The sequence below is a fragment of the Acanthopagrus latus genome, chromosome 13, assembly GCF_904848185.1.
Source record: "Acanthopagrus latus isolate v.2019 chromosome 13, fAcaLat1.1, whole genome shotgun sequence".
Lineage (NCBI taxonomy): Eukaryota > Metazoa > Chordata > Actinopteri > Spariformes > Sparidae > Acanthopagrus > Acanthopagrus latus.
Genome location: NC_051051.1, coordinates 24,527,047 through 24,539,278, shown reverse-complemented (window position 1 = coordinate 24,539,278; position 12,232 = coordinate 24,527,047). Strand labels below are relative to the sequence as shown.

At 40.4% G+C, this 12,232-nt stretch overlaps 1 long non-coding RNA gene across 1 annotated transcript; it reads right to left on the bottom strand.

The window, feature by feature from the left end:
* Positions 1-1,640: 1,640 nt before the first annotated feature.
* LOC119031513 lies at positions 1,641-11,079 on the bottom strand. Its single transcript, XR_005078625.1, has 3 exons — positions 10,978-11,079; positions 8,261-8,400; positions 1,641-2,177 (listed from the first exon to the last, which is right to left on the bottom strand). It is a non-coding gene; the product is annotated as an uncharacterized LOC119031513 (long non-coding RNA).
* Between the last annotated feature and the right edge of the window lie 1,153 nt (positions 11,080-12,232).

The following is a 12,232-nucleotide window of genomic DNA, read 5'->3' as shown; positions in this document are numbered from 1 at the left end:
GAAATCTGTTAAAGCTGATCTGCTTCTGTTGATAAATCCATTTAATCCTCTGGTCCTGATGACACATCGTCAAATTAAAATGTCTGATTAAATGGTTCTTTTGTAAGATAAGTAGATTGAATTGCTTGTTTTGACCCGACCATCCGAACCCGACCTCCTTCCTGTACGGACGTTTTTGCTCTTTAGACTACGTCTCCTCACTTCCTCCTCTGCAGCCTTCATTCAAGCGTTCTCCTGGCTAAGTTTGGACGGCACAGGTTTTGTAATCGCTGAATGACTGGCAGCTGCAGGTATTCAGTGCATGAATAATATTCTTCAATAAACTCGACTGAGTTAACTTTTGATTTCTCAAAATCCTCCTCAAATTAGATCCGTGGGACCACCTGGAACTCCCGGGAGTCGGGCTGCTGCAGAGATACTAATTGGACCTTGTCTTTCTCCCTCTGTCTTTCATCCATGCATCGGCTTGTGTGGGATGATCAAGGTCTCAATTACAGCAGATTCATGGCATGTGGGAGCAGAAGGGCTAATAACGATGCTTGTTTTCATGTGTGACAGACAGAGACAGAGTTCAAACACAGAGAGAAGATGAGAAACCGAAGCGTACTGCGACGGAAGAGAAGTAAAAGGTGTAGGAGAGGCGACAACAGCTCAACAACGTGGAGGATTCAAATCTCTCTTCAGAACCATCAGGGCCGTTCTTGAGGAGATTATCGAGTTTTTTTTTGTAAAATATTAAACTTTCTTACTTTTTCATCAGAACTCTCTTAAAGAGACTTTCAACCTTGTTAGAGCGTTACAGCTTCCTGAGGACGATGATGTCGGTCCAAATATAGTCGGGAGTCTTCATAGTGTGCTGCTCAGCGCTGAGGAATTGAAATGGAAGTGTTTTTCTTTCCTCGCTCTACATTCACACTCTGACTATGAAACAAACAGTCTCAAATTATGACTTGAAGCACATGAGAGGGCGGAAATAAAGAGGAGCAGCAAATGTTGATTCATGCTAACAGTGTGTGTATTCCTGCCAGCTGCCTGTCAGCACTTCGACCCAGACTGAAATATTTCACCCTTAAGATAGATTGCCATGAAAATGTGTACATATGTAGACTGAGGCATGGATACCTGACCCAAACTCATGATGGGCGGAACCGGGTTCAGAGTTTTCTGTCACTGACATCTACACTCCATCTGTCTGCAGTCGGGATGAACAACTGACTGCAGATGATTTTTTTTTTCTAGAATGGACAGAGATTTCTGATTCTGTGCTCGTCTGGTTGGAGACATATGTATTTTTAAACCTGGTTAAAAGAAATACCAGTGTAGCAGACACCTCACTGATGGATGGTAGGTGGTACCGATGATGTTCTGGGTCGTTATAATCGTATTTGCCAAAGTGAGAGTCCTGTTTTGGATTTTTGTCCAATGATCGGACTTTTTTGTTGTTGTTCTTCTGTCTGCTGATGAATTTAATTTATAAGAAACAAACTGATCTCAACTTGAATCATGATCACGTTTGAAAAATCCAACTAGAAAGCAAATCATCTCTGTCCGCCTGTGTGTGTGTGTGTGTGTGTGTGTGTGTGTGTGTGTGTGTGTGTGTGTGTGTGTGTGTGTGTGTGTGTGTGTGTGTGTGTGTGTGTTAACAGGAATCTTGAGAACTGTTCATGCGATCTGCTTCACACCTGGCAGGTCTGTTACTGCTTCTGTCTGATTCATCACAGACTGGAGAAGCTTCACACACACACACACCTCTAATAGAAGAACAGAAAGTAAACACACATTTCATATCCATCCAATTTAGCACAGACTGCAGACTCTCTCATCTTATAATACACCTTCAGTAAACACCATATTTTCAGCCACGCACACACAAACACTCCAGCTTTAATTTCATACCTATCAGGCACCAAATAAACTGCTTGTTCTCGCCACAGCAGACTGGATCTCAGCTTCTTTACTGTCCCCGAGAAAGTGAATTTTCTTCATCCTGAGCCCGCTGCTCTGCTCCGTCTCTAGAGATCACAGCCGAAGGCCACGCTGGCTGGCTGAGCGCTGCTGAAGTCTGTTCAAGTCACAAAAGAAGCTGAAATACCCTCTGATGAACCACTCCGAGGCCGAGAGGACATGAATAAAGAAAGGAATGGGAGCATAATGACGGAGGAGAGACTCAAGAGAATCTGCAAAGCAAAATGAACCAAATTAGGAAATGGAGGCGACGTGTGTGTGTGTGTGTGTGTGTGTGTGTGTGTGTGTGTGTGTGTGTGTGTGTGTGTGTGTGTGTGTGTGTGTGTGTGTCTACACAAGCTTACTGCAAAATCTGCATCCCGACAAAAGAGTTTCAACAAATGTGTTAAAAGAGGAGACAGACAAGATAAAGCATTTTGAATATAAACATCTGTATCGGCAAAAATGGCGGCTGTATGAAAGTCGGAAAACATATCAGCCATTAGTGTCATTGCATTGCCGGTGGCGCACAATTGAGATTCAGTTTCAATAGATATGATGTGACTTTTAATAAGCACAGAGGAGGAGGAGGATAACACTGACACACAGGATTACCAAGAAAGGTTGAGAGGATTCAAACATCAGGCACTGAACTCACGTTTGTTCAGGTGCTCTGGCGGGATGAGCTGGTTGGTTTGGACAAATTATGAAAAAAAAAACAACAAAAAAAACACCAATACTAACCCCCAGATTCAACTGGACCCATCTTGGGTACGTTAAGTCACACAGCTCGTCAGCGGTTCTAACACTGTGGCTGTTTATACCACGAGTGAAGCAAATGAATCCCATAATAAAAGAGAACATTTATTCACAGACGCTGGTCCCTTTTACATTAAGTTCTGTGGGGATAATGAGACAGAAAATTGTTTTCCCAAACAAGTCTCGGGTGTTAAAATAACTGAAGGGATGTCTTGATGAGAAGAAAACAACCTTTTGAGGTGTTTACACTGAATTCTCTGAGAAAATACAAACAACAAAGAGGGAAGAGATTACAACTCTAAGATCTAAATGAAATGGACAAAGACAAGCTTGGGAGGAGGCTTAAAGGCACTAATAGGGAAAGTCGTATAGATGGAAGAACTCTGTTGGTGAAAGTCTTCTGCTAATGAGCTGAATGTTCTCCACAGCAGACTGGACTGTGGATGACTGTGTGGACTGTGACAGACGATGCTGCAGCATATTCCTAACGTAACATACAGTCAGGTGTTGGAAGGAAAAGAATCTTTCTAAACAGATGCACAAATAATGTCTCTTACAATTGATGTGGGTCTTTAAAGGTTTATTCCCGTACGTGTTAAGCACATGTACAGAGTGTGAATCAGAGAAACTCTCAGTCCTTGTTGCCTTATTTGCTCAGAAAGTGAAAATCAAGTGTGCTGGACAACCTTTAAACAGCAGCAGTCACTTCTGTGGAAGTGAAGAGTGCAAGACCACTTCAGTTTGCTTACAAAAGTCACAAAGGTAGGTATGATGTGCAACAGGCTATGTTTAATACCATGACTTTAACATCTTATACAACCTGAAAGATATCGGATAGAAAGGATGCAGACGGTGAAGCTGCCAAACTGGAGATCACAGTTGGAGTTTGTGCTTCAGTAATTAAAGAGTGAAACTGCTGGAAAAAAAAGTCAAACCTCGGATAGTTTCCCAGCTGTGTCTGTGGCTACAACAAAAAGATATTTCGGGACATCTGCAGCCGTATTTGTGGTGACCAACACAAGTATTTTCAGCCAACACATGATGCTTTCCAAACCCTAACAGTGTTGTTTTGTGCCTAAACCTTACCAGACCATAAGCATTATGACAAGAGAGAAATAAAACACTGACCCTAACATTTGAACTCATGTTTGCATATTTAGCTATTGCAATATTTTGTTCCTCTGCGCGACAGCCGTAATAAACCGCAGGAGGTGGTACGACAACAAAATGGAAGTCATGCGTTTAATCAAACCAGTAATTCTGATGTTTTGCTTTTGCTTATTCGTTCAGCAGGTTTGTTTGGTTTGCTTTCCTTTTGTTATTGATCATTCATATTTTGTATGCATGTGGGCGTAGAGGAGTATGTTTCAACGCTGTTCACATTCTTGTTTGTTGGTCTGTAGCTGCAGCGGTCACACAGGACGTGCAGCTATTTCTAATTATTTTTGGGAAGTCTAAAGAACATCCAGCATCCAGGTGCCTTTCATTACAACTGAATACATCGTCTCTTTTTGGCAATTTCAGCACACCGAGTACTCTCTTATGGTTTCTTCCAAGGCTATTTGTGAAAAGCCTGTTTATATCCATTAAACCTCCTTGTTTATATCCATTAAACCTCCCTGAGTCACCTTCCTTTAAGGCACAAACACAGACAGAAGAGGCAGATAAAGGCAGAGATGAATGATAAAAGCAAAAATTGGAAGTTTGAGAAAATAAAAAGGCAGAAGGAAAAGTAGCGACGGCGAGGGAGCCGGCCAGCAGCTCCAGGCAAGGCTCAGCAGAACCGCACAGAACTACAGTGGCTGTTTGAACCTGTGACCCAGAACAATCCCTTTAGTTGCATGACTGGGAGAAGACGGATCCTTTTTCCACCGTTTCCCCTTAACACAGATCTCGTATCAGTGTGTATATCAGCAGTCTGTGTTATCATAAACTACAGCGCGTCTTCAAGGCCTGGATCACTGCGTGACGCTCGTCAATTTCCATGGATTTTAAAGCGACAGCAGCGTGAAACAGATTCGCTGGATTTCACGGGTCTTCTAAGGTTTTGTGTGATTAAAAGAGTTGCAGCGGTGGTTTACAAATCACAGAAGTGGCTTCTGACTGGGAAGCTGTGTAGTAGCTTAATTATTTCAATCACAGCTTGATTTGATTCCAGCACATAGTAATGAAAGTAAACTAAGAGTGATTGGTATGTGTACAGATTAGCCAAATCAATTGCCAGAATAAACATTGGCAATGTCTGCAAATCACAGATATGTAGGACTTGACATTTCTTTATGTATAAACTTTGCTTCATTTAGGTTAAATTTTACCTTGCGACAGTTTGGATGTCTTGCATATTATCTCTTTTTGCTGCCACAAACCCGGGTGGAAATGTCTTGTCATCTCATTAAAGTATGGTTGGCGCAAACCCAGCTGGACACGCACACTGTGAACGACAATCATTCTTTATCTATTTATCTCACAAAGCAGCATTAACTTTGGCTGTTTGACAAAATGCTATGCCCTACAAAATTATCTCAATGATTCTAGGATTATTTTTTTCTTTCCAAAGTTTCTTCCTTCAGGTTTTCATATCGCAGAAATCCAAAATATCAACAAGTAATTTTACCTTGTGACAACATTATGAATGGTCTGGTCAGGTCTGGCACAAACATATGGACGTCTTATGGGAATTGGGAATGTCCCAAGATCTCATAAAACAAACAAACAAAAAAAAAAACATAAAACAAAAAAAACACCTGATTTTGTTGCCATGAGCACAAAGACAAAGAAATCCACAGCTGTCGCCTGAAACATTGTTGGAAACATTCTAATATCTCGTTAAAAATGCTTGAACTGAGACTTGAAATGTCCTGACATCTTGTCGATAGGTTTAACATATCCATGGTTTGCAGATACATAAACTTCCCATTTGGGCGACTGGGCTGAAATTAAATTCAATAGCACTTAAATTTAATTCCATTAGATTTAATAGGCCTACACAGTCGAACCAAATTATTTCAGGCAACATAAAAATCAATTTCTTGTCTGATTAATAAGCTCAGTTATTTCCAATTTACAACAGGGAGACAAAACCAATTCTCTAAATGACTTTACTACCTGACGTTGAAGGTCAGATAGTAAACCAACAGCTGGCTAACAAGAGTAAATAATGAAATCTTCCCTGAATGAGTTCATGTGTGTTTAAAGGACACAGCATCACAAACACTGAGGAAACAAATGCAAACACACTCTTCTGATATTCAGTCTATAATCCAAGTGAATAGCTACTTGAATGACCTTCTCTCTCTTTCTCCCCATGTTTACTTAAAGAGCAGGTGCTGCTGTAGCGGCAGGTTTACTGTGTCGACTGCTCCGTCTCTCGCAGGCCCGGATAACATTTATCAGACCGGCTCTTGTGTGAAAATAAGCTGCCTTGAGCAAATTAGCTTTCCCTCAGGCTAATTCATTAACTGAGAAATTGTGGTCCCTACACAAAGTAAAGTACAGCTGGAAACCTTCGGGAGAAATGTATGCAATTAAGTCATTTATTTAACAGTTTCGGGCTTTCACTGGTATCTTTTACATCCCCCCACTATAAAACAACGGGTGTACTTTTACTGTTTAAAAAAGTGTAATTTCTAAAATATGGCAGAAACCGACAACTGCTTCTCTTTTAGTTAGCTATCCTTGGTTCAAGCCAGCTAGTGTTATAGCTAATTAGCTCAAGGATCATTTAGCAGCAGAGCCAGTGGCCAGAGAGTTTGTCTGGACCGGGACCTGGGATCACAGAGGTAGTAACCACCTGGATCCGGTAGACCAGCGCAGGTCAGTTTGACAACAGAGGAGTATGGAGGCGATTTACAGCTACTTTGAACGGGACATTGACTGTATTTTGCCTAAAGCAGGCATGATTGTGACATACAAGTTTCTAGTTTAGTATATTTACAGTTTGAATGATTAACAAATCTATTAACGAGGCATTGAACTGGTCTTAGTTTAGTACAAGAGAATTATTTTTCTGCTATAAAAGGAAATCAAAGTGACATACCATGGGTTTTATTTGCTGATTTATTATGCTAACAGCTGGCATACTACATCTGCTAGCTTTCGGAAAACTTCTTGCCAGTATGCGACAGAACGGGCTGAAGCTAGCTGGTTAGTGGGCTAACTCCAGAAGAAATCTCTGACCATATCTTACAAATTCCTCCTTTCCTCCTCAAAATAGCAAAGACAAAATTAAAAGAGGGTTTAAAAGCTTGCACTGAAAGATCTAGAATATATTCAACCCAGGAGGGAAATACTGGATTTCATCATTTCGAGAAAACACGACTCCTACAGGACACTCATGTTCCTCTGTGTCTTGAAAGATGTTCCCTAACACATGAGCCATAACAACCTCATAAACTAATTGTATGATGGGCTGTTTTTACATAATATATTATTAACAGGATCATAAATCATAAGAATTGTACAAGTATTAAAATAAACATCTTGCAGGGTTCAACATCCACACACTAAAACAAAAGATTTTGGCCTTTTAGACAGTGTCTACATATCTTAACTCGATCTCTGCTATTATCTCCAGGATCAATGACACCGGCAACAAAGAAAGCAGACATGTTTTAAAGTGGCTCCGTATCATCCACAGGCTTGATACGTTGACTGTTACACCACCAGTGTTTCAAACTGTTTATATGGCCCGTGTGATGGAGATGCCAGGTGCACATTTCAGTAATTGCCGTAAACACCAGATGCTGATCTGAGCGCCATTGAATTACCAGAGGATATCATAGATGGCATGAGGCTGTGGGTGATTTCACTAACAGCTAGAGAATCCCTGACATGTTTATCATGGAGCTGATGAAAAACCTGCAACCCTCAGGTAATAATTTCCAATCAGCAGACCCTCCCAGGTGGATTAAGCAAATGAATAAATCTCTACCTTTTACTCTCATGAGCTGCTGTCAAGTTGTCCATCAGTGAAGCACCTGTGTGCCGTGATCACATCATGTGAGCTTATGAGCTCAAGCTGCCGACTGGGAGAAACATTCCTGACAAGCTATTCTAATATTTCCCACATTTTTAAGCTGTTATTTTAAGATTGAATATGAAAATAAGGATTATTATTAGGACACTTACATGTTCAGATGAGAAATCTGAACTAAAAACAGCCCATACATTTGAATTTTGGAAGTTTTCCATCCGCTGGTCTAAAAGAAGACGTGTTACGGCAGCAAAATGTTCCAAAATATCAGAATTGACCAGTGCATGAATTTTTTTTTTTTTAAATAATGTGAAACAGCTGTAGACGTACTTGAAGGGAAGCTTGCATGGAGGTGAGCAGGACAACAGCTTTCTATATTTAGAGCTACAAAAGATTATACAAGCAAAACTTTACGTCGGCATTCATAACAAAACCTGGTGAGCAGGGAAAGAAAACATTTGTAACGCAGCAGCTGCTAACCCCATGATTTACTTTCCTTTCAGTGTCTGAAATTAGAAAGACTATTCACAGCACAATAGAGGAGAATTTGCTTGCTGATTGGCGGAGCTGAATACAGGCTCTTACCAAAAATGCCCCCAGTGTGCCGGGAACACGATCCTGCGTCGCAGCTGCTAAGATCTCAGAGGACTGACAGAATCTTATTTCAGGCTGCAGCGGGGATGAACCGCAGGCTGCACACTTGTTTTATCAGGTATGTCAGTGAACTGCGGAGACACAGGGATGACAAGAACTGTCTGCGTGAGAACGGCGGTTATTCAGCCCACATTTTCCTGCCTGTAATCACGGCCCTCACCGACTGAAGCACAGGTGTTGTCAATTACACCCCGACTACCTGCTGTGCCCACAAAATATCTAATTTCAATCACATCACCATTCATCATGAGTGCACAGCTGAGCTGGACATGATGCTTAAAATCAGGAGGAGAAAAACAAAATATCATAAAATGATAAGAGTTTGATCAGCAGCTGTAAAAAAAAAAAAAAAGAAAAGAAAAGAAAAAGAAAAAACCCACCTCACTTCACTGTGATGAAGTCATTTTGTGTTCTTTTAATTACCTTCAAAAGCAGTATGTTTCATATGAATTCAGTTTTATTGATTTAACAATAGCTTTTCAGAGACACAAGCCTAATCCAAGACTTTTTTTTAAAGCACAACTTCCAGGTTTGTGGAAATGAAAAGAAAACCAGGAATTAAAAAGTGCTCTGTCACTTGTGAGGGTTTGTGCTTTGAAACTATAACTACACCTTGGTGATTATGTCAAATTCTATGGTGGCTGATACAAATAAATGCAAGGCTTGGATGCAACCTTCAGCAGATATGAAAAAAGAGGAACCTCCATCAGAGAGAGAAAGAGGAGAGACACAAAACGATCATAGACGAGGGTGTCACTGTTCAGGAGCCTTCACACGACAGGAAAAAGAAAACTTCAGAATGACTGAATAGGGTCATTAACAACCAAAATAGTGACACACATACAAGACGAGAGAAAACTCCTCAGGTGCATTTATCAAAATTGACCGTTTAGAAAACTGAAAAAGAAAACTGCTCTGTCTGGGAGCGCTTGCTGTGCTGCAGGGGGATGTCCTGGGGTGGAAACTAAACAGTAAATTGTGGAGACACTTTCATGTTGTAGGCAGCAACATGACAAAAAACATAAAAAACATACTCAACAAGACCGGGCTGAAGCAACTGGAAATATCACTGCTGTTGGAAAAAGTAATATTTTTGTGTAGCAATGAACTTCACAGGACAACTTATTCAGAATTGAGATTAATTTGACGATAAATGCCTTTTGAATCTTACGATCAGTGGACCTTTAAAGACTAAAGAATAAGACACAATTCAGGATTTTACAACCACTTCAAAGGTCGGGAGTCGCCACTTTTTCCAGTCTCTTGCTTACAATGCCAGCACATCTGAATGAATTATTCTTCAGCTCTTATTATTTCTGTTAAAAGAACTGAACAGCAAAATAATGGAGAATCTAACCAATCCAACCATACTGAAAATGGCCAATCTGACAAAGGTTAAAACATTTATATCTTTTTTATCTCAGTGAGCTTTAAAAAATTCCCAGCAACCCAGTGGAGCTTTATTTCAGATGGTAACACGTTACCAGACCTAGTTACTGTAATATTACAACAAAGATCATTTGTTTCCTAAAAACACGTTATATTACACGTTACTGCTTATAGTTATGTTACTGTAGCACATTATGTTCGCAACTCATTTCCCCCACAAACTCTAATTACAACTTTAACAGTTTGCACAACTGGTTTCTGAGCCCTGTAATACGAAGCAAGTTCGACAGAGTCAGGCTTTCTTTACGCGCTAACTAAACAACGATCTGGCTGGAACGAAAGATGTGTGACCTCCTGGTGGTTAGGGCAAAATGAGGCCACAGAAATTAGGCTATGAACACTGTCAGTGTCGATGATAAAGGGAAAAAAACACATGGTGGCTGTTAAACACCCAAATGTAAATAAACAAAATCCACCATATTTCAGGGTCTGGCAGTGTTTGAGTCTCGTTAAGCGGCTTTATGTTAAAATGAATGCAAAACTTCAGAAGTGTTTCTCGGAGCACTCTGGGGGTCGAGGTTGTTTTCTAGGGATTTGTTTACCTCGGGTTGCTGGTAAACTACAAAGCAGCAGGCAGGCCAGATCAGGCAGGTAATAATTTGATCAGCCGGAGCCCGAAGCAGCTGTTCTACATGATGGCTTTCCCCAGTGGCACGACACAGCTCCTTCCTATTACTGGAGAGGGGGATTATAGAGAGCACATCAAACACACCGGCAGAGTGTTTGTGTGTGTTCCTGAGAGTCAGAGAGGAACCTGAGTGCTACTTCATCTGGCTTCCTTTGTGTACGTGTGGCTGTCTATATCGGTTTGTTGCAATGCTGCATGCAGCCTGAATTTATTTCTCAGCTCGGGTTGGAGCTAAAACTGGGGTAAATTCAATGTGCATAATCACTGTTGATCAAATTATGGTTTATTTACCTTGAACGATGGACTTAAAGCGACTTGTTTGCTTTTATTTTGTTGCGTTTGTTATATGGAATGCAGTAGTATTCTAAAAAAAAACCAAAAAAAAAACAAAAAAACATGTGTTTCTTGCAACAACTCTGACACGTCGTCACTCAGGTCAGCATGACAAAAATATTTCTTCATATTCTTTTGTCACAGTTATTTGGAACCAGTACACTTTGGATCACTATTTGACAGTTTGATAAAATGTGGTGAACAAAATGAGCTAGTACCTTAATAGTAGTATACTTACCAACCTTGGCACCTCAGAAATGAGAAATTTGAAACCAAAGCGGGGCTCTGGAGGTCTTACCCCGAAAAATGTGAGAGTCAAGGAATGTTTACTGCATTCTGGTGGCAACTGAAGAATGAAAAGAAGTAAAAAGATCATTCACTCCTCAGCATAAACGTGTCAGTATACGCAGGGTTCATATGGGTGCTGGAAATGCCTTGAATGCTTACATTTAGGTGTGATATTTTCCAGGACTGAAAAGTGCTTGGATTTTGGATAAACTGCTTAAAACTGTAACTTTGTTTCTGCTTTATACTGGCTCAGTCAGGTATTAGGATGCAAAGTCTACTCATAGAGAGGTGACGCATTTTGAAACATTACTTATTTGCTGTCACAAAACAAATTTGATTGCTTACAGCACAAACCTGATTTAATGTGATGAAGTGAAATCCTTTTTTGCGTGTATGTACCAATATTTGTAATTTGCAACAGCTGCAAGTGCTAGAAAGCTTTAAGAAGCCACTTAAAATGCTTGAAAAGTGCTTGAATTTGACTATGGAAAAGATGCAGGAACCCTTTGGCAAAAAGCAATAATCACTTGATACTCTGCTGCCGGCTGCCCTGTTCGTCAGCCTCTCAAACGGCAATTTGGCGCGTTGCTTCCTTTCGTGAGTGAAAGAAAAATATACAGCTTCTTTCCTTTAAAACTATATACAAAAAAAAGGAATTTCCTCCAGGATGTAGTCACTGGTAACATAAATTCAAGCTCAAAATTAATTTACTGTCAGTCAAGTAAAAACTACATTAAGATGCAGAACAGAACAGTTACGTTTGCAACTCAGAAGAAATGATGCCAGAGTGTGTTTGTGTTAAAACTTTTCATTAAATCAAAAACTGGATCTGAATTACTGATGTAGTGACAATGCTGTGTCTGTGGTCTGGTTAGGTTTAAGGAACAAAACCCAGTTGTTCAGGAAAACATGTTTTGGCTTAAAAAGGAGTCATTTGTGGAGCATCGCCAGAATCCAGAGGTAGAGCCAAAACTACAGGGAGCATCAGAGTAACAGACAACTGTCACTTTTTACACCAGTTTCTTAAATAAATATGTAAAACAGCTCTTGTTCATATTTCTTCAGTTTGTTGTCTCGTTTAGATTTAAACAGTTTAGCTAACATTCAGTCACATGGTCCTTTAAGTTTGCACTTACCGACATCCACTGGCAAAAGACCTGATGGCTGGTGAAGATGGCCTTTAAAGGACCGCCTACAGGAAGTGG